Raw genomic sequence first — 24,337 nt, 5'->3', positions numbered from 1 at the left:
GAGGGGTGATGATCAGGACCAGGTGTGCAGATAGCTGATGGGATACAGGTGCGGGTAATCAGAGATCTCCCAACTAGCTACGTCGCCCGGCAACCAGACAGGGTGCGTTCCAGGACACCGGAAAACACTCCAGGACAGAACACAGGCAAAAACAGACTCAGGAAGCGGGATTCGTGACAGTACCCCCCCTCCGACGAACGCCACCGGGCGGACTACCCGGAGCGCCAGGGTGGAGGCGGTAGAAGTCACGAAGCAGGTCAGCATCAAGGATCTGACGCCGAGGAATCCAACTCCTCTCCTCTGGACCATATCCTTCCCAATCCACGAGATACTGGAACCCTCGACCCCGCCGTCTGGAGTCCATGATGCGGCGCACCGTGTAGGCAGGACCACCTCCGATCATCCGAGGAGGAGGAGGACGAGGAGGAGGGGGCAACAGAGGACTGAGGAGAACCGGCTTGAGGCAGGAGACATGAAAGGTGGGGTGTACTCTAAGCGTTGCAGGCAACTTGAGTCGAACCACAACAGGATTAATGATTCTCTCCACCACAAACGGACCAATGAACTTCTGTGACAGTTTCTTCGACTCAGTCCGTAGAGGAAGATCCCGTGTAGCCAACCAAACCTTATCTCCAACGGTATAAGCGGGGGCAGGAATACGGCGACGATTCGCCTGGATCTGATACCGGTCAGAAACTCTAAGGAGGGCCTTCCTGGCCCGATGCCAGGTCCGGTGGCAACGACGAATGTGGGCCTGGACAGAGGGAACCGAGAGATCCCTCTCCTGAGAAGGAAACAAGGGAGGTTGGTAACCGTACAGGCACTGGAAGGGAGACATCCCAGTGGCAGATGAAGGGAGAGTATTATGGGCATACTCGACCCAGGGTAACTGAGAGGACCAAGAGGTGGGATCAGAGGAGACAAGGCAGCGCAGCGTGGACTCCATCTTCTGGTTGGCTCTCTCCGCCTGACCATTAGATTGGGGGTGAAATCCAGATGTGAGACTGACTGTAGCTCCAATGGCCATACAGAAGGATCTCCAGACAGCAGAGGTAAACTGAGGACCACGGTCGGAAACAATGTCACTGGGCAACCCGTGGACCCTGAAAACTTCCCTAACAAGGATCTCGGACGTCTCAGTGGCAGATGGAAGCTTGGAGATGGGGACAAAGTGAGCGAACTTGCTGAATCTGTCCACAATGGTCAGAATGACCGTGTTCCCAACAGAAGAGGGCAACCCCGTGACAAAGTCCAGGGCCAGATGCGACCAAGGTCGCCGGGGAATAGGTAGGGGGTGAAGAAGCCCAGAGCTGGGCCGATTGGTACTCTTATTCTGCGCACAAACAGGACAAGCGGCAACAAACCTCCGGGTATCTTCTCCCATGGCAGGCCACCAAAATCGTCTGCACAGTAGCGCCATAGTCCGAGCAACGCCAGGGTGACAAGCTATCTTGCTGGCGTGGGACCACTGAAGGACAGCAGAACGGACCGACTCAGGCACGAACAACCGACCGAGTGGACCGTTACCGGGGCCGGGCTGCGTCCGAAGGGCCGCCATCACATCCTCCTCAATCCTCCATGTAACGGCTCCCACGACAAAGTTCTGGGGAAGAATCGTCTCAGTCTTGGCCCCACTCTCCTCCGTCTTGGAGAACATCCGGGACAAGGCGTCCGCCTTGCCGTTCTTCGACCCAGGTCGGAACGTCAGGGAAAAATTGAAGCGTCCAAAAAACAAAGCCCACCTGGCCTGACGGGAGTTGAGACGTCTAGCCGATTGCACGTAAGCCAGATTCTTGTGGTCAGTCCAGACCACAAACGGTTGCTCCGCTCCCTCCAACCAGTGGCGCCACTCCTCCAAGGCAAGCTTCACAGCGAGAAGCTCCCGGTTACCCACATCGTAGTTTCTCTCTGCTGGTGAAAGACGACAAGAGTAGAAGGCGCAGGGATGGAGTTTACCGTCAGTGGAGCTACGCTGGGACAGGATGGCGCCCACCCCCACATCAGACGCGTCCACCTCAACAACAAACTGACGGGAAGTGTCAGGTTGAGAGAGAATCGGGGCGTTGGTGAATCGGCTCTTCAAGTTCAGAAATGCTCGGTCTGCCTCAGGAGTCCAACAGAAATTTCTGGTGCAAGACGTCAGGGCAGTTAAAGGGGCGGCCACCCGGCTGTAATCACGGATAAACCTCCGATAGAAGTTCGCAAACCCCAGGAATCTCTGGAGCTGCAATCTCGTACCGGGCTGGGCCCAATCCCGAACCGCCCGAACCTTCTCTTGGTCCATCTTGATCTCTCCCCTGGAGATGATGTACCCGAGGAAGGACGTAGTGTGGGCGTGAAAATCACACTTTTCAGCCTTCACGAACAGGCGGTTCTCCAATAACCGCTGCAGGACCTGCTTGACATGCTGGACGTGGCTGGAAAGCTCCCTCGAGAAGATGAGGATATCATCCAGGTAAACGAACACAAAAATACCAATCATATCTCTCAGCACGTCATTCACCATACTTTGGAACACAGCAGGAGCGTTGGTCAGTCCAAACGGCATCACCTGGTACTCGAAATGTCCCATAGGTGTATTGAACCCAGTCAACCACTCGTCCCCCTCTCTGATCCGAACCAGATGATAAGCATTGCGTAGGTCAAGCTTCGTAAACACCGTAGCACCCTGTAAAGAGTCGAAAGCAGAGCTCATCAAGGGCAGGGGATACTTGTTTTTGACCGTAATATCATTCAACCCCCGATAATCAATACACGGTCGAAGAGAGCCATCCTTCTTGCTCACAAAAAAGAATCCTGCTCCCAGGGGTGATGACGAGGGGCGAATGAGACCTGCAGCTAGAGACTCCTTGATGTAGGTCTCCAAGGCTTCACGCTCAGGTCGAGAGATACTGTATAACCGTCCCTTGGGAAAGGCAGCTCCAGGGAACAGATTAATCGCACAGTCATAAGGTCGGTGGGGAGGAAGTGACAGAGCCTTCTGCTTACTGAACACTTCACCCAAATCGTGATAGGTTTCTGGAACCAGGGACAAATCAGGGGGAGCAGACTCACTGACCTGACTGGGAACAGCATGAGAACAGGCAGTTAGCATGACACTCAATGCTCCAACTAGTTACCTTACCCGTCACCCAATCAAACGAGGGATTGTGTTCTCTCAGCCAGGGGTAACCAAGAACCAGAGGAACATGGGGCGAAGGCAGAATGAAGAAGGAGATAACCTCTGAATGATTCCCCGACAACAACATCTTAACCGGTTCAGTCCTCATAGTGATCCGTGCCAGACTACTGCCGTTCAGAGTGGTTGCTTCAATGGCTTCCGGCAATTGCTCCTTGGAAAGCCCCAGCTGTTCCACCAAGTCGGCATCAATAAAGCTGCCATCGGCACCTGAATCGATAAAAGCGTTCATCGCTAAACTCTGATTCTTATTCATGAGGGTCGCAGGAAAACGGGGTCTGACAGGGTTCTTGGGAGGTTGAAACTGGCTCGCTAAAAGTCCTCCCAAACTTAGCAAGCCGGGCCGTTTAACGGGCGCTGAGGACAAGCGGAGATGTAATGTCCCGAGCTACCACAGTAGAGGCAGCTGTTGGTCTCACGTCTACGTTGGCGCTCCTCCTTAGTTAACCCGTGCCGCCCCACTTGCATGGGTTCAGGATCTGGCGGCAAGACACCTCCACTAATCCCGTGCGGGGAATAATGATCAACACGTTCTGGTCCACTTCCTGACCCGAATGGTAACCGAGTTGCTGATTGATTGGACGGGCCCCACTGCTTCTCCCTCCTTCTCTCTCGGACTTTATTATCCACCCGAATAGATAATGTGACCAAACTGTCCAGGTCACTAGGCTCTGGATAGGAGATCAGCTCGTCCTTGAGTTGCTCCGACAACCCCTGGTAAAAAGCCGCTTGTAGTGACTCCTCATTCCAACCACTCTCCACAGCCAATGTCCTGAATTCGATCACAAAGTCTGCCACACTGCGAGCTCCTTGGCGAAGAGAGAACAAACGCTTAGCTGCGTCCTTACCTCGGACTGGATGGTCAAAAAGCTTTCTCATCTCTGCCGTGAACTCCTGGTATGACGCCATGCAGGTGTCCTGTCGTTCCCAAACGGCTGAAGCCCATTCCAGAGCTCTACCACGCAGCAGTTCAATAACAAAAGCTATCCTAGCCTTCTCTGTGGCGTAAGAGTAGGGCTGCATATCAAAAACTAAACCACACTGCATAAGAAATTAACGGCATCTTCCCAAATCCCCTTCGTACTTATCAGGCGTCGGAACCTTGGGCTCACGGAAGGAAACCGCTCCAGAAGCGGCAGGTGAGAGGGGTGAAACAGGTGGTGGATGATCCGCCGGCAAACTGAGCTGATCCTGGATACTCGTCAAGCTAGCAGAGAAGTTCCGGACTGAAAACGCTATCTCCTGTAGCGCCGTGCTGTGTTGTCCCAATATCTTCTCCTGATGGGTAATGGCATGGCAAACGGAGTCCAGGTCTGCTGGGTTCATCCTTGGCCGGATCGTTCTGTCACGGTTTTCTAAAGTAGAACCCAGAAGCAGACCAGGACAAGGAGAGTAGGACGAAGGTGAGTATTTATTTACAAGTTTAAACGTAGAGGTAGAAAGATCCAGGTGGCGAAGCGGGCAGCGGAGGTGAGTTGATGGGAGTGAATAGGCAGATCCAAGGGAGTAACAGAAGCCACCGACGACCAGGCAGGAATGGGGTGAGTGTTCCGGGTGAATGACTGTAGACAGAACAAACGGAGGTAAGTTCAAGGCAAGCAAGACGTACAAAACAACAAAACAAACTCTATCAAACTGGAGGCTGATACACTGGCACAACATACTGTTCATGGCTAACGATCCGGCAGGGAATGGATGTCAGGTCAGAGCTTATGAAGTGGAGGGGTGATGATCAGGACCAGGTGTGCAGATAGCTGATGGGATACAGGTGCGGGTAATCAGAGATCTCCCAACTAGCTACGTCGCCCGGCAACCAGACAGGGTGCGTTCCAGGACACCGGAAAACACTCCAGGACAGAACACAGGCAAAAACAGACTCAGGAAGCGGGATTCGTGACAGAGGGGGGGAACACGGGGAGTGTGGCTGAGTCAGGGTATAGACCTGAGCCAACTCCCTGTGCTTATCGGAAGGAGCGTGGTACTGGTCAGCCACCGTGTTATGCGGGCTAGGGCTAGGGTTAGGGCTAGGGTGAGCATCCAGCCAGGATGGATGGTGCCGGCTCTGCGTACTGTGTCTCCAGGGCGTCTGCACATCACAGTGCGTCCCGTGCCACCTGCATTTGCAGGGCGAAGATAACCATCCAGCCAGGACAGGTTGTGCAGGCTCTACGCTCGAGACCTCCAGTGCGCCTCCACGGCCCAGTGTATCCGGTGCCTCCGCCAAGAACCAAGCCTCCAGTATGTCTCCCCAGCTTGGTGAGTCCTGTGCCTGCTGCCAGAACCAGGCCTCCTGTATGTCTCCCCAGCCTGGTGAGCCCTGTGGCAGCTCCACATACCAGACTGCCCATACGTCTCCTCACTCCAGTGATGATCCATGGCAAGAAGCCTCCAGTGATGATCCATGGCAAGAAGCCTCCAGTGATGATCCATGGCACGAAGCCTCCAGTGATGATCCATGGCAAGAAGCCTCCAGTGATGATCCATGGCAAGAAGCCTCCAGTGATGATCCATGGCACAAAGCCTCCAGTGATGATCCATGGCAAGAAGCCTCCAGTGATGATCCATGGCACGAAGGCTCCAGTGAGGAGTCATGGCACGAAGCCCGCAACGAGGGTCCCCGGTCCGGAGTCTCTAGCGACGGTCTCCAGTCCGGAGTCTCCAGCAACGGTCTCCAGTCCGGAGCCTCCAGCGACGCTCCCCAGTCCGGGGCCCGCAACGAGGGTCTCCAGTCCGGAGCCTCCAGCGACGGTCTCCAGTCCGGAGCCTCCAGCGACGGTCTCCAGTCCGGAGCCTCCAGCAACGGTCCCCAGCCTGGAGCCTCCAGCGACGGTCCCCAGTCCGGGGCCCGCAACGAGGGTCCCCAGTCCGGAGTCTCCAGCGACGGTCCCCAGTCCAGGGCCCGCAACGAGGGTACCCAGTCCGGAGCCTCCAGCAACGGTCTCCAGTCCGGAGCCTCCAGCGACGGTCCCCAGTCCAGAGCCTCCAGCGACGGCCCCCAGTCTGGGGCTCGCAACGAGGGTCCCCAGTCCGGAGTCTCCAGTGACGGTCTCCAGTCCGGAGCCTCCAGCGACGGTACCCAGTCCGGGGCCCGCAACGAGGGTCCCCAGTCCGGGGTCGGCGACGAGGGTCCCCGCACCAGAGGTGCCACCAAAGTGGGGTGAGTCAGAGGTGGAACGGGGTCTACGTCCCGCACCAGAGCCGCCACCGCGGATAGATGCCCACCCAGACCCTCCCCTATAGGTTCAGGTTTTGCGGCCGGAGTCCGCACCTTTGGGGGGGTACTGTCACGCCCTGACCTTAGAGAGCCTTTTTATGTCTCTATTTGGTTTGGTCAGGGTGTGATTTGGGGTGGGCATTCTATGCTTTGTTTTCCATGTTTCTTTATTTCTATGTTTTGGCCGGGTATGGTTCTCAATCAGGGACAGCTGTCTATCGTTGTCTCTGATTGGGAATCATACTTAGGTAGCCCTTTTTCCCTCCTTTCAGTGTGGGTAGTTAACTTTGTTTGTGGCACTATAGCCCTGTAAGCTTCACGGTTGTTTCTTTCGTTTGTTGTTTTGTTGGCGACATTTTAAATAAAAAGGAAAATGTACGCTCACCACGCTGCACTTTGGTCTTCCTTTAACGACGGCCGTGTGTTAGGAATTTTGTTAATAAATAGTTAAAACAAATTCTAGCTTTAGATAAAACTATAACAAATTGAACTCTGCATGCCTGGTGAAAAGAGATTTGTGTTGTGGGTCATAAAATAAGCAGAAAGGGTCGTTAAACTATGGTTGAACTGACCCAACTTAGCCCTGAGGTGTTAGATAAGGCTGTGGGTAACTTTTTAGGTCTTCCATTATCTTGAGTTGTCTGCTAAAGTGGTAATAAATTATAGTGAGCCTTCAGGATAAATGATTATATGGTGTGTCATATGAGTGCCCTGTGAAGTTGGAATGAACTTTTGAACCTGTTTTCTATTTGTCAGGACAATGAGACTTAATTCTGTAACCTATGACGTCATATCTTGTATATAAACCTGTGTTTATGATCAAATGGCAGCGTGCTCCGAGAATAAACACTATTATCTAATTTTAATAAGACTGTATCCTGTCTATTTTATGTTAATAAGTATCTTACAAATTCTTATAAATAGACAGATTGAATTTAATTCATGAGTATATTGTAGGAATTATTTAATTCCACTAACAATTGGTCCTTCGAGCCGGATTTCCAAACTTTGCCTCTGTCATCCGAAGATATTAGCCGGAAACCGTGCACGGGCGGGTCAAGACCCGTTATTTAAAGTCCTGGCCTCTGAATTGAGGTTAAAAAACAGGCCGGTATATATATATCTGAGGTCGACAGAGACGGTGACGGAATCAAACCGGCATTGCTTTTCCCAGTCTGCAAGACGAAGGTAAATAGTCTTTATTCTCGAATGTGGGGGGTATGATGTAAGTTATCTTTGATTTTAAGTTCTAAACGTGTTTAGCATTTATCAATAATAGTAGCTTCAGATATTCCAAACAGATTGTGGGTTACTTGTATGACCGAAATACAAGATGGATGGATGAAAAGATCCGAAAAGACCTTGGTAGGTGCATTACCGTAAAAAAAATAATGAACTTAATGATCCGGGCCTTGCTAGCTGTGTGGTTATTAAGGGTGGGATATAGTAAGTGTTGTTAGATAGGACGGTCGTTTTGTACAAATAGGACAGCCATTAATTCAAAAGACATACCTAAATGAAGTTTTAACCTAAAACAGGTGAGGATAAATTCGGCTTGGTGAGAAGGCAGGGTAATCCTAGGCGAACGGAATAACTGAACCTATTAATACTGAAAGAAATAATATCCAAAAGGGTGGGAGGGAAACTTAATATAGCGAAGTGAGATTGGATAAATACAACCAGAGTTTGACCAGGGAAGTGTGTCCCCTGGGTAATAACTGATAGTTTAAAGTGAGATCTAATGTCCGATCGATAACAACGCTATAGATAAAGTTTCCAGGGAAGAGAATCATATAAATTCATACACATAGATTATAACTAGGTAACGGTAAAACGCACATAACATAGAAATATATTCACCTAGATTGTGAGAGCGGTAGGAAGTGGTAACACACACATAGAGAAATAAATAGAAAGACATAGATAGGTGATAAATACCATAACTACTAGTAACGGCAAGGATTTATCAAACATGGGTAGTAAATCCTCCAAGGAGGTCCCGGTATTAACGGGAGACCAGCGTTTTATAGAACTGAAAGATAAGAGTAATTTAGAATTCTGTCCAAAATGGAGTAAGCATTATGGATTTGATGGTAGGCTGAATGTTGAAAAACTAGAATTGCTTATCAAACAGATACATAAGGAGTGTGGTGAGGATGAGAAGAAGCAGAATAAACAGGGGTTATACACAGCTAGAGTCTGGCTTTCGGAAGCTAGGAAAAGAGTAGAGGGTAGTAACAGAAAGATATTTAAAGAGAGCCAAGATAAGCTGCACTCCGCTCCCACAGATGAAAAAGTTAGCCGAATGGGTGGGGGTGAGGGTAACAAACTATATCCTTCGCTAGGATACCAAGAATACAGAGGTAATCCTGTTGATGAAATAGTGGTTGTGAGAATACGGCTGCAGGAGCTACCCGCAATATCACCACCCATATATGTGAAGCCTGCTGGAGCCGAGGAAGGGATAATAGAGGTAGAGAAAGGAAAAAAGTCGAGAAAAGCGGATAGGGTGAGTCAAAAGAAAAATAGAAAATGTTTTAATTGTAATGAAACTGGACATTTCGCCCGGGAGTGTAACACTCCCTGCAAACATTGTGACAGGATTGGACACAATCACCGAGATTGTAATTTAACTAAGGGAAAGGTAAGGCGCGGCTATCGGGAGAATAAGAGAGAGCCGAGAAACAACGAAAGCGAGAAAAATGGGAATTCTCACTGAGGAAAGGCTTGAGCTTTTAAATTAGGGATATTTTGTTGACTCGGGATTGGAATTCCGAATACAGATACATGTAAAGTGGGTTTTAAATGCGAATAAATTTTTGTTATTTATATGGCTTTGGTGGATCAGTGGTAGAATTCTCGCCTGGAACGCGAGAGTCTCGGGTTCGGTTACCTGGTAAATGCTTTGACTAAAATCAGAGTTTTTGATTGTAATTAAACTATTTGTATGTTTTGCCTAGAAAGTTATAGTTGCTAGTGTTTGTATAAGATATAAATTGAACTATTTTAATGGATTGTTTAGGTTAAATTGAGTGACTGATTTATCAAAATATAAATAAATAAAATAACGAAACGAATTTCGATGCAAGACGATGTCTGTTGCCTAAATTATATGTTTGAATAATGTATTGGGAATATGGTCGTAATTAAAATGCTGAATCAAGAGATAGTTACTAAATTCTAATGAATTCTAAAATAATAATGAAGAGAGAATTAATTGTATGGTGATAACGCAAAACTGCGTCGTTACGTTGAATACACATTTACGTTACTCAAATTAATTTGAAAGTAGTTTAGGGACAGACTCCCACTCTTTTCTGTACTTCTGGCAGTACAATTTTGATTGAGAGATGTTGTAAGTTCTGATTCAACAGATGTGATAAATTAGGTTTGGTTTATCGAACCCGTACTACTGTTGCTGCAGACAGCCAACAATTATTTACAATTCATTGAAAGTCGTTGCGGCTTGGGTCTGGGTTGAGCGCCTGTTGATGACATCACTCACAAGGCACTTTTGTCGCCACGGCAATGATGTTGTGACTGGGGTGTGGCAGAGAAAAGTGTTTGTGTCATTTAGAAGGAAAATGCGTCCATTATGGTTTTGAGTCACTTTTCAGAAGTTGATAAACATTTCCAGATAGATTTTTTAAAGTAGCTGTAAATCGTCAGGGTAGTTAGGAAAGATGCTAAAAACTAGCAACAGATTCGCTAGGTGGGCATCATTGATTTATTGTGTTTATTGGACTATATTTGGCTGTGAGAAAGGGAGATCTGAATGTCTGAATCGTAAAACAAAGTGATAATGGATTCTGATGGTTATTGATTCCTGGTTTGATTGTTTAAGTAACACCAGTTAATTTGAGCAGGAAAGTTCATGTAGTCTAACATTATAATCCGTTTCCATTATGTGGAACAATGTCAGGGTATTAATGTTGAAAAGCAACCTCTATAGTAAAAAACAATTGCATATGTTTTGGGAAATTAGCTAGGTTGAATTTGGTTATTTGAGCTTTTCCTCTGATACATAGACATCTGTAACAGGGGCATCAGTTGTTGTTTTTTGAGGAACATGCAGACTGTGTTTTATTTTATTGAGATGTAAACATGAGTCTCTGAGTAATTTTGTCATCTGAACCATTATAGTAGTGAGTTCTTGTATAGTTTGTTTTTTGCTGATTAAAATGGTTTGTTTATTTGGTTACTGTTTATTGTTTATTTTAGGAGTTGATTTAACTTAATTAAACATGGTATTCTGGTGTGTTTAAGTAGGATTCCTTCTTCCGGGACGGATGGAAGTTATCTAAAATATGTAAGTTGAAGGAGCCATGGGAAAATACGTTTACATTTTTATTAAATACCTGGGATTAAATTACTGATTTCTTACACTGAGAAATGTACGACATTTGCGACAGAGGAAAAAAGTAATACGTTTAGATAATAAATATCAGGTTAATTGCATCTTAGGCTAGCATGTTCACTTAAGTACACATATACCTTGACGTTGTTTAGAACTTATGATTAATGATTTGAGGTAAAGAGGAATTATCATTAGGTTTGGTTAATAGTTCACTTTTGAGTTTCTGAATCGATGTAGCACAGTGAATGCTAGTTAGGCGTTTGGTGTTTTTCCTGGGAGAGTGCGAGTTTTATTGTCTCTTGAATGTTTCCTGGGACTATTATCTTGGGGAGAGATTGAGATTGAGTTTGAGGAGTGAGATTGAGGCCATAAACGACCAAATTGGAAAGGGCCTGAAAGGTTTTTGTTTTTTCATTAAGGTTTGCAAATATACACACATAAAACATTTGTTAGGACTATTTGTTTTAGTGCAAAGGTATTTTAAAGGGGCATGCTCACATATGGAGTTTTATGAGTTTTTATTTTCTGAGTTTTAATTACACAAGTGAATTTTTTTGATTTTAAGGATAAAGGGTTCTTTAAAATGTCTAGGAACATGACTATACAAGGGTGGTATAACCTTTGACCTTTATCATGGCTGTCTCTTGAAGTCTGATCAGCTTCGGGGGAGGGCCATGAAGATAATGCATTTGTGGTCATTTGGGATACTAGTTTTGAGGTAAATTAATTGACTATTATTGATTTGGTATTACAACTGGAAAAATCCCCTATGTCATCAATAATAAATGAGGGAAGATATGATACATTGAGGTTTGGACAGGAGATATTTTAAGCCAATAGGGCAGGAAAATACATAAGCATTAAAATTATTTATGAGAAGAAATACGTTTTAGTTCTTAGGAGTGGTAATTTACTGTGGATAAGGTATCCACACTGTAAAACATATATTAATTATTTATGAGACTGAGTTTAAGTTTAACCAATATTATTATTTAATAAAAAACAGTGGACTCCTGGGGGAGAGAGCTTATTAGTAAAGAAAGGATTTGATATGGTTACCATTTGTTTTGGCCATTAGAAGATTTTTATTTAAATAGTATTAAAATTGACAGGGGTATATGACATGTGTGATGATTTGGGATTATTGATAGGTTGATTAAGGTTATGTAAGGATTTTAGAGATTGACACTATAAGACATGTTGTTTTTTTTAAATCCATGATTTTAGATAAAGCCAAAACAGTGAGACACTTAGTTAATATTTGGATGGAACACATAGTTGTTATTGACTATTATGAGAAAAAGGCATACAGAGGGGTCTGCCACGCACTGTTGAGATCTTGAAGGTTTGAGAGCAGAGTGGAGAGGGGGGACCAGGACATGAGCAAGGTAGGCTGTGAAATAAGATAGGTGAGAAAAGGGATACGGTTTAAATCAATAAATATATATATATTTAAGAACATATATAAGCAGCACAGATACCTTTTTAAGTAGATAAGTAACTTGACAGAGAATTGGAAAAGGATAGATATGAATGGACGCCCAAGGGAGAATTGGACATGCGGCGAATGAAAGGGGCGTTCCTACATGATAATGTCAAACATAAGGATAATTTAAACTAATTTTACCTAAGTCATTGGTTAGGTTAGGCAAGGTTGTTACCTGGCAGAGCCAGGTAACAAAGGGGGGATGGGTAAGTTGTGGTCTAGGATAGGATGTGGCCTATTGGATGATAAACTAATTTTTAAAAAAAATCTAGCTAAACAAGCAGATATAGAAATAGAAAGAAGTATTGTTAATTATATGAAAAAGTTGTTTGTTTAACCAAACCTGTATGTCCAAGATTTTATGCACTACAGGTGAATTACAGGTGAAGTCACTCAATCCAGTCCCTGAGGCCTGTTGGGGGGACCATACCAAGGACTCCTGGTAACAGCTAGCTGAAAGAGCTACCCGGATTCATATCACACTGCGGGAGGGTAAGACACATTGACACTGTCGAACAAGCACAGTGTCCGAGAGGAGAACTGGAATTAACAAAATTCCGGGGGCCATCTCTCGGATGAAGATTTCCTTTTCCCGTCATTCCATTCCTGTGTTTGTTCATAGAAGTGAAGGTGTGTCTGGCTTCTTGCTGATGATGTTTTCTCTGGGAGAGGGTGGGGCTTTATAGGTGGGCGGTCCATCCTGAGCTGTCTGGTTGTGGGAGCCATATTCCTGATACACCATGAACCCCAAGAAGGCCAGAGGGTAATATTGACACATAGTTAGACAATGAGGATTTTGTATTAACCAAGCATAAGAGATCACTTGATCTGGATAAACAGGAAGTGAGAGTGGGATTGGGAAGGAAGTCTCAGTGGAGTTCTATGTAGACCAAATGGGGCCTCTGACTCCTTGGAAGTTTAGGACTAAGAGCAGCCATTGTGGAAGACATCTATGAAAGTCCCTGTGTAGCTCATGGAAACAGGTTATAGCTCACATCATGAGGGCTACATAAATCTACATACCCAGTATGGAAGATGGAGAGTAGTGAAAGTAAGGGTTTCAGTTGACAACCTAGTGCCATTCCGAGTACGAGAAGTTAGAGCAGATGATAGTCAGCCAGAATACAAGCAGAGCCCCAGACAAAGCAGATACTGACCGTAGAGTTGTCCAGAGCCAAGGCTGATGTGGATGGTTCAGATGAAAGATTTTAAGGAAGTGATTGAGGTGGAAACTGTTATGGGATTCTAACCTATGGTTAGGCATGCCTCAGCAAAACCTCAGTTCATAACCATTTCCTTTCCATTTGATGGAATTGCTACACCCATGAAATGGCCTGTATGATAAAGCGGTTCAAGAGGGCAGGAAGCTGAACTATGACAGTTGCATTGATCTGTGATATGTGTCCCCAGGTGCCGATTACATCCAGATTTTCTCTTTCACAGTGACAGGATTTTATGGATCGCTACATAACACACGGATGGGAAGTAGGGGAAGTCAGTACATGCAATAGGACTGAGTATGTTACAACCGAGAAGACAATGAGGGACCTGACTGGCAGATGAAAAGGTTTAGAGTGTGGAGGTATGAAGCTGTGACCTAACCTGCCTACCAATTGGAACGGTAGTTGTGCACTAGTGCAGTTAGGCATGCTCTTTACCCTTACTCAGATCCAATTCAAAGCGAGGAATTAGATCTTAGCAGGATTAGAGTCAAGTATTTTCTAGTGGTCCACTCTCAATAAGAATGTGGACTAGATCAATTATACCAGAGATGTAATGAATGGCTTGGCAGAATAGAATAGAATCGAGATAGATATGTTATTGGCAGAAAAGGGTGGGGTTTGTGTGTTATTCGGGTCGATGTGCTGTACGTTTATCCCAAGTAACACAGCTCCGGATGGATCTGTGACTAAGGCCTTGGAGGTTTAACCACCCTAGCTCACGAGTTGGCAGTGAACTCAGGGGTGGATACTTCTCTGACTAATTGGTTTGACAGTATGTTTGGGAAATGGAAAAATGTCATGATTACTGTGTTATGGGCTACCTTCACCTGTGTGACTGTATTAGTTTTGTGCGGATGTGGTTTGATTCCGTGTGTGAAAGTTCTAATTTCCAGGATTCTGGAGAAATTGATGACACAACAGATGATGAAGTACGGATCAATTCTAAGCTCTGACCAGTGGAAGGATGAATGTATGGGGCCGGATCTAGTGGAGAACGATTCCGGATCTTTTAATTATGAGGAACCGAGATTGGATGAAACTGTATTTGACGTTTAGAGAATTTAGACGGTTACATGTTTCAATGTATAGACTGTTTCTTTAATGAAGATTGTAACGAAAATCCTAAATATAGAGTTATGTTTCTGATGAAGGTTAGAACAGTCATTGATGTTGATGGAGTGTAAATACATGTATTGATGTGGTTTTATTCTTGTATAACATTTATGTTTCTATATGATATTTGATATGTAGCTATGAATTGTTTTGTTATTTAGGGTGGATTGTTAGGAATTTTGTTAATAAATAGTTAAAACAAATTCTAGCTTTAGATAAAACTATAACAAATTGAACTCTGCATGCCTGGTGAAAAGAGATTTGTGTTGTGGGTCATAAAATAAGCAGAAAGGGTCGTTAAACTATGGTTGAACTGACCCAACTTAGCCCTGAGGTGTTAGATAAGGCTGTGGGTAACTTTTTAGGTCTTCCATTATCTTGAGTTGTCTGCTAAAGTGGTAATAAATTATAGTGAGCCTTCAGGATAAATGATTATATGGTGTGTCATATGAGTGCCCTGTGAAGTTGGAATGAACTTTTGAACCTGTTTTCTATTTGTCAGGACAATGAGACTTAATTCTGTAACCTATGACGTCATATCTTGTATATAAACCTGTGTTTATGATCAAATGGCAGCGTGCTCCGAGAATAAACACTATTATCTAATTTTAATAAGACTGTATCCTGTCTATTTTATGTTAATAAGTATCTTACAAATTCTTATAAATAGACAGATTGAATTTAATTCATGAGTATATTGTAGGAATTATTTAATTCCACTAACACCGTGACACAGAGATAACATGAAGTGTCGTTTTGTTAGATAAAATCCGTTTTATATCCTAAAAAGGTCCAAATAGCATGCACGATCGATTTTGTATTTCCACTCATTCAATTTGCAAAGAAAGAAATCTGTGAAAATCTCACCCTAAACGTTGTTTCAACGAGTCAAATCACTTTCGTATGTATTCCTCAGAGATCCTAGAACGTAACCAGACTTCACTATATCATTAGGTGTGTAGTATATCCTATAGGACACCATATTTGGTCAGAGAGCGACGCCTTTATGGCACGCCGATGACGCGGGCGGTCTTCACTTGAACGACTGTATCTTTGTCAAATAAGCACCAATCGGGGTCAAACAAAGCTAGCTAGATAGCCAATGAGTTGGGCTTTACGGGAGTATCCGGGAAACCCTGTGTCTGTTGCAAAATGTAGGTGCTAACCTTTTGCGACATCATGCATTTTCCTTTTGGACAAAAATTCTAAGAGTATTCAGAGTTATGAAGTTATGAAAACTGGTTGTTTTGCAAATGTTGAACTTATAATATGGCTACTAATACTGGAAAAGCTAAATCAAAGTCCAAGTATACAGATTTGAGGATATTCTTGCAGAAAAAAATGTAATATGAATGCAAATGTCTCTTTCACGATTTGCCCATATGTACCTGGGTGACTTCACACTAAATGTCCTGTAGCTCGCTCATACTTCAAGTTATCCATCTGAAACTTTGCACATACACTGCTGCCATCTTGTGGACACCACCACCAGAGTGATGGCTTTCTCTTGCATTTCAAAGATGGTGGTAGAAAAAAACGTTTTTTTTTCTTCTTTGTATTGTCTTCTACTAGATCTATTGTGTTATATTCTCCTACATTCAATTCACATTTCCACAAACTTCAAAGTGTTTTCTTTCAAATGGTACCAAGAATATGCATATCCTTGCTTCAGGGCCTGAGCTACGGGCAGTTAGATTTGGGTATGTCATTTTCCCCTCTCGCGCCCATTTCCCATATACCCTAGGTGCGTAAAACAGAGAAGGCAAAAAACCTGCTTTCAAAATAAAAGTCACACTAAACTGTCAAATGTACAGTGAGAATAGAAAGCTCATACAAGAAAATAAAAGTCCAAATATAGAGCAGACATTGTGATCGGACACTCGTTTAAGGGGTTCATTTACACTCTGTGCTTCTGTTTTTCAACGCCAAACCCCCCACTGGTGTGCCTTGGCCAAAGAGCACCGGTTCCGATTCAAGTGCCAATGCCGTTTACCAAACTCCAGGCGGTGCTATGGTCGGATTACATGAAAATAGAGGTCTTTGGCGGCACCACGCACACCAGTGGGGGGTTTGGCAGAAAAGGACCTCATACTTACGGTAAAATATGGTGGTGGATCTTTGATGTTATGGGGCTATTTTGCTATTTAGCTCAGTATTTGTATTATTTGTTTTATAGTCATTTTTGCTCATCTTTATCAAGGGTGCCAATAATTATGGACCTGACTGTATATGACATAATGCTGATCCATAAAAACAATTCATGACACTATATCAGACCTCTGTCTTGAGGTTGATAGTTGCCATGGCGCCCTGGTAGCAGCCTAGACAGCTCCTGTAAATTTCTACATATTTAGTTATTTCAAAGTTGTTGTTTTTTTGTTCTTGTTTTTGTTATTAACATTTTTGTTTTTTTCTGGTGGTTTTGCTCCACGAATTTGCAAATTGAGTGAAAGGTCAACTTTTTTGGGCTTGGCTAGCTAGCTAGCTCGCTAATGTTTTTGTTTGAAAAATGCATCTGGACACAGTTCCAGCTTTTTTATTTGAGCTGGCTGACAGTTCCTGATCTTTTGAGAATATGATGTAAGGAGTTGCTTGAAGTGTGAGAGGAATGGGATATGGAAGAATGCAGTGCTGAGGCAGAGGGCTCGTAGAGAGGACCCAGAGCTGCCAAGGCATCACCCAAGTGGGTGCTTCACAGAGTGGAAGAGGAGAAGTCCAGTGACTATATGACTCTTTACAAGATCACCAGCAGACTCCATCACCATCATTTACCATCCTCTGACTAGCTCCCTCCGCTCAAGCCATGATCCGACCCTTTCCATCTGCAGAGGATGCAGCATTCAAAGACTTGGCCTCTAATTGGTTGACCTGACCTGTCATGATATATTGCTTGTTTGTTTTTTCCTAATGAAGCGCTTTGAGATTTTTAATTTTGAAAGCTCTCTTATTATTATTATCATCATCATCATCATCTTCATTAAGATGCAATGGGTTACCATGGGAAATACACTCGTAGGATTCAGACATCACATATCCTTTAAGACATCACCATCATTGTGATGCAATGGGTTACCATGGGCAACAACAGGACATCTGCCAAAATCACAGGTCCACCCCCTTCAGTCTGGTTTCAAGGTACAGTCCCTTGCAAAACTATTCACCCCACTTGGTGTTTTTCCTATTTTGTTGCATTACAACCTGTAATTTAAATTGATGTTTATTTGGATTCCATGTAATGGACACACACTAAATAGTCCAAATTGGTGAAGTGAAATGAAAAAAATTACTTATTTCAAAAACAAAACAAAAAATTTAAATGGAAAAGTGGTGCATGCATATGTATTCACCCCCTTCGCTATAAAGCCGCTAAATAAGATCTGGTGCAACCAATTACCTTCAGAAGTCACATAATTAGTTAAATAAAGTCCACCTGTGTGCAATCTAAGTGTCACATGATCTGTTACATGATCTCAGTATATATACATCTGTTCTGAAAGGCCCCAGAGTCTACAACACCACTAAGCATGTGGCACTATGAAGACCAAGGAGCTCTCCAAACAGGTCAGGGACCTGTTAATCCATCATTAAAAAATGGAAAGAATATGGCACCACAACAAACCTGCCAAGAGAGGCCGCCCACCAAAGCTCACAGACCAGGCAAGGAGGGCATTAATCAGAGGCAACAAAGAGACCAAAGATAACCCTGAAGGAGCTGCAAAGCTCCACAGCGGAGATTGGAGTATCTGTCCATAGGACCACTTTAAACTGTACACTCCACAGCTGGGCTTTACAGAAGAGGGGCCAGAAAAATCTGGTCAGATGAAACTAAAATTGAGCTTTTTGGCCATCAAGGAAAACACTATGTCTGGAGCAAACCCAACACCTCTCATCACCCCGAGAACACCATCCCCACAGTGAAGCATGGTGGTGGCAGTATGATGCTGTGCGGATGGTTTTCATCGGCAGGGACTGGGAAACTGGTCAGAATTGAAGGAATGATGGATGGCGCTAAATACAGGGAAATTCTTGAGGGAAACCTGTTCCAGTCTCCCAGAGATTTGAGACCGGGACAGAGGTTCACCTTCCAGCAGGACAATGACCCGAAGCATACTGCTAAAGCAACACTCGAGTGGTTTAAGGGGGAACATTTAAATGTCTTGGAATGGCCTAGTCAAAGCCCAGACCTCAATCCAATTGAGAATCTGTGGTATGACTTAAAGATTGCTGTACACCAGGGGAACCCATCCAACTTGAAGGAGCTGGAGCAGTTTTGCCTAGAAGAATGGGCAAAAATCCCAGTGGCTAGATGTGCCAAGCTTATAGAGACATACCCCAAGAGACTTGCAGCTGTAATTGCTGCAAAAGGTGGCTCTACAAAGTATTGACTTTGGGGGGGTGAATAGTTATGCATGCGCAATTTATTTTTATTTTTTTTAAATTCCAGGTTGTAAGGCAACAAAATAGGGAAAATGCCAAGGGGGGTGAATACTTTCGCAAGCCACTTTAGCTGCCTTTTTAAAAAGGTCAGTCATGATCATTAATGAGAAACTGACTAAACTGCCTTTGGTTCATTATATAGAACACATTTAATTGTGAAATAAATCAATTATATCTATTAAAATTCTTTAATAATATTTATTTATGTTATTTATTTGACATTTTTCAGGATAAAATCTCTTGAGATGCACCATTTCATTTTCAAGAGTGTAAAAATAAAATAATACTCAGTAACAAGAATAATGGCAACTACTATCTTATAATAGTAACAATTAAATTATAATAATAAAAAAGCATACATTAAGAGCATAATAAAGTAATTTTTGTACAACTACTAATAGGCCTACAGCTAATAAAAACTACTGCTACAGTTACTAATACAACTAATACAAATATGTACCTATAATATATACTGTACATATATACTTACAAATATCTTCACATGGTGATGTTTCTACTAAAAAACAGAAACAGTTTTTTCTTAAAATTAACAATTCACTGTGTGATTTTCATGCCTGGATTTTAATAGGTAAATTATTGAATCAGTTGGGCCTTTGTAACTGAGAGAACTTACTCCAACCTCCTAATGTAGGGTGGCTTGGGTTTAAAAGCCCCACTCCTGTAATTCTCACAGAAACCAGTTTATGTCACCGTTTTTTAAAAAGGTTCCCTGGATGCAACTAGTTTTGCTCAACAAAAAACTGTAATCTGTCTCATCCCAACTTTTTAAGTTACTCCAACAAAACGATTTTGAAGTACAAACTCCCACTTGAGAGAATTGAGACATGGATTGTGTATGTGTGCCATCGGCAAGCCAAAATATTTAAGTGCTTTTGGACACAGTATGGTAGTCGGTGCCAGGCGCACTGGTTTGAGTATGTCAAGAACTGCGACGCTGCTGGGTTTTTCACGCTCAACAGTTTCCCATGTGTATCAAGAATGGTCCACCACCCAAAGGACATCCAGCCAACTTACTTTTAGTGTTGAAGCATCATCCAGACAGTTTTTTTGGTCAGAGTTCCATTCCTGATATTTCTTTGGCAGGCTTAGTTGCTTGCATTAGCCATATAGTGGTAGTGGCCAGACTCACCCAAAAACATGCTTCAAAAAATCTCCACATAAAATTCAAAAGACGATTACGTTTTCGGGGGGGCTGTAGAAAAATGTGATATTGTTTTTTTCTGCAAACATTCGCAATTGTTCTTTTAAAGAAAATGGACTAGCTACTAGCTAAGTTCGTTGCATGCAAAGATTTTTATAACTAACCCAAGATAGACCAGAGTCTGTCGTTTCCAATGGGAGCAAATTAATAATAGTGGGCAGAACAAGCAAGGACGTGGGCAGAGTCAAGCATGAGTTAGTGAGATCCTATTGGCGCGTTCTAGCATTTATTTGCATATTTCCGTTAGGAAAAGCCTACTCTGTGAAGTGCGCTTGTGCAATAACTAAATTTGCACTCCTTCTAAACAATGCCATTTTTTAAAACTTTGGCAAAGGTTAAAGTCTACAAAACCCAGTCCACTCTGTTGTTACAGATTATAGTTTTGGAAACAGAAAACCGTATGGAGATCAAATATTTCATTGATGAGAAAATTTGCAGAATGTCGGCCAAAATCCATCTTTTCCCACTGGGCTTCCTTTCATCACCATATTTGGTAGTGAGTGGAAATGTCAACTGGATACTTCACATTTATACATCCAGTGAAATATCTGTCTCATTGTTCTAGTTGGCCTAGATGTCACTAGCTTGGACCGGGATAAGATTACAGAAAGCCTAGATGACAAAGAAGCTACATGTAACCTTTATTTAACTAGGAAAGTCAGTTAAGAACAAATTATTATTTACAATGACGACCTACCCCAGCCAAACCCAGACAACGCTGGGCCAACTGTGCGCTGCCTTATGGGACTCCCAATCATGGCTGGATGTGATACAGCCTGGATTCAAACCAGGGACTGTAGTGGCACCTCTTGCACTGAGATGCAGTGCCTTAGACCACTGCGCCACCCCGGAGCCCATAGGTTGTTGGATTGCTAAAGTAGTAGTGTAGAACATGTTTATATGTTCATTTACTTATGCAAAAGTGTATTTTTTTATTAGTTGTACTGTATGTGTGTTTACTTTTATAACCTTAATTACAAATTAATTGTCTACAACACACTACTTGCACAGTGTTATCTTTATTTGGGAACATGCTTATGTGTCATAAAATTATTTGGGAACAATGTTAAAGAATAAGTAACTTTATGTTGTTCACATAGTCAAAGGCACTTATACACCTTGTATTTACATGGTTATAGCCGTAGACATGTTGTGTAATACATATTGGCGTCATTATGTGTTCAGTCTTTATACATTCTTGAAAATCAAGTGGTTCAGAGAAGCAGGTGCGTGTCACACCCTGATCTGTTTCACTTGTCTTTGTGCTTGTCTCCACCCCCATCCAGGTGTCAACCATCTTCCCCATTATCCCCAGTGTATTTATACATGTGTTCTCTGTCTGTTGCCAGTTCGTTTTGTTTCGTCAAGCCTACCAGCATTGTTCCTGTGCTCCTGTCTTGCTCTAGTTCCTGTTTTCCTGGTTTTGACCATTCTGCCTGAGCCTGTCTGCCATTTTGTACCTTGTCACACCACCCTGGATTACTGACGCCTGCCTGCCCTGACCCTGAGCCTGCTTGCCGTTCTGTACCATTCGGACTCTGCTCTGGATTACTGACCTCTGCCTGCCCTTGACCTGTGATCCATTGGCAGCTAACAAAATGAGCACATAGAACTCAGAGATAGCATATAGACCAATGCAGCAGTAGGCCTATGACTTCCATCGTTAACTAAGTAAAATAAATCGGCCTATAGCCCACAAATAAAAATTCCTGTTCTTTCAATCACATTTATCTCTCTACTCCGCCTGTCTGCCTCCCTTTCTTTCTTTCTGTCTTGACTTGAGCTATCGCTAGTGAAGTCCAAAATTGTATCAAATCATCAACTGGGTCCAGCCAGAAGCTGTCGCTAGCGAACTTGAAACATTGTATTAAATAGCCTATTCCGGACCCTCACAGTTTCCCGTGCCAGTGAGTTTGGTACAGACAGCTGTACTGGATATATAGGATCATCAGATCATTATATTTGCCCTTTCACACCAAGGCTCGGTGATTATCAAGTCTGGGTATGTTGGAAATATTTTTTAAATACTGAGGAATATTGAATTTCTGTTGCACACATATCCAGATGATTGCTGCATATCATTTTGCGCAATAACACTGTTGGCGTGATCAAGGCGTAATCAATCTTTCTGTTGGTGAGCGTCTCGGTCAAAGAGGGAACACCGGCCCTGGTGTATAGCCCACAAAGACATGAGATGGCTGTAGAGTTTCTTGTGGGGACGTTTTAAAGCACATAGTCAGGCCACTACCACTAAATGGCTCATGCAAGCAATTAAGCCAGCCAAACAAATTTCAGGAATGGAACTCTGACCAAAACAACTGTTTGGATGATGCTTCAACACTAAAAATAAGTGGAAAATGAGGTTTAACAGTGTGCAGTGCCATTTTGTTTCGATATTTGATTAAATTTAAAATACGATACCTAGACTATAGCTTTTAAGAGTCAATTACTCAAAAATGCCCAAATAAAACATATAAAATGGGGGGGGGGGGGGCACAATGTTGTGTGGAATTTGTAAATGGTGCTGTTGTTGAAATATAGTCCATTAAAGACTGACAAACTATTAGAAACTTGTTTTGTTCAGTGCTGCTTTTGACATTATCGATCATAGTCTGCTGCTGGAAAAATATGTGTTATGGCTTTACACCCCCTGCTATATTGTGGATAAAGAGTTACCTGTCTAACAGAACACAGAGGGTGTTCTTTAATCGAGGCCTCTACAATATAATCCAGGTAGAATCAGGAATTCTAGTAAAGCCAGTGTGTCTATGTATGCGGATGACTCAACACAATACACGTCAGCTACTACAGCAACTGAAATTAATATAACACTTAACAAAGAGCTGCAGTTAGTTTCAGAATGGGTGGCAAGGAATAAGTTAGTCCTAAATATTTCAAAAACTAAAAGCATTGTATTTGGGACAAATCATTCACTAAACCCTACATCTCAACTAAATCTTGTAGTTAATAATGTGGCAATTGAGCAAGTTGAGGTGACTAAACTGCTTGGAGTAACCCTGGATTGTAAACTTTCATGGTCAAAAGATATTGACACATAAGTAGCTAAGATTGGGAGAAGTATGTCCTTAATAAAGCACTCCTCTACCTTCTTAACAGCACTATCAACAAGGCAGGTCCTACAGGCTCTAATTTTGTCGCACCTGGACTACTGTTCAGTTGTGTGGTCAGGTGCCATAAAGAGGGACTTAAGAACATTGCAATTGGCTCCGAACAGGGCAGCATGGCTGGCACTTGGAGGTACACAGAGAGCAAACATTAATAATATGCATGTCAATCTCTCCTGGCTCAAAGTAGAGGAGAGATTGACTTCATCACTACTTGTATTTGTGAGAGGTATTGACATGTTGAAAGCACCAAGCTGTCTGTTTAAGCGACTAGCACACAGCTCAGACACCCATGCATACCCCACAAGACATGCCATCGGAGGCCTCTTCACAGTCCCCAAGTCCAGAACAGACTATGGCAGGTGCACAGTACTACATAGAGCAATGACTACATGGAACTCTATTCCACATCAGGTAACTGATGCAAGCAGTACAATCAGATTTTAAAAACAGATAAATATACACCTTATGGAAGAGTGAGGACTGTGAAGCAACACAAACATAGGCACAGACACATGCAGGCACACATAACCTTGCTGCCTTGGCAGCAGCTAATGGGGAACCATAATCAATACAAATACAAAGAGAATATGATTTATGTCAAACATGACAATCAAAATCCAGTATTCCTATAGCTTTAAAAAATGCTGCTTGACCTCTAGCTTCCTATATTCACCTGAACCTAAATTGTTTAATACCATTATGCTTCTCACACATGTTGCTCTCAGAACCACATCACCAATGCTACAAATTAAAATCAATACAGTTCTCATGAGGTACTCACCACCTTGCAGATTCAGAACATCATTGGAGTGTATTAACCTTGAGTCATAATAATGATTTTATGAGTGAAACTGTGTTCTATGCTTGCAGCCTGGACCACTGATGTCATATATGCACCCTTATTGTGACACAGTAAAGGTGAGGAGTCAGTCAACATCCTGAACATTGATACCGCTCAAATCTACATTATCCATGGTAA

Source organism: Salvelinus namaycush, chromosome 14 (genome assembly GCF_016432855.1).
Source record: "Salvelinus namaycush isolate Seneca chromosome 14, SaNama_1.0, whole genome shotgun sequence".
Lineage (NCBI taxonomy): Eukaryota > Metazoa > Chordata > Actinopteri > Salmoniformes > Salmonidae > Salvelinus > Salvelinus namaycush.
The sequence above is the reverse complement of the archived record's forward strand: the minus strand, read 5'-3'. Positions refer to the sequence as shown.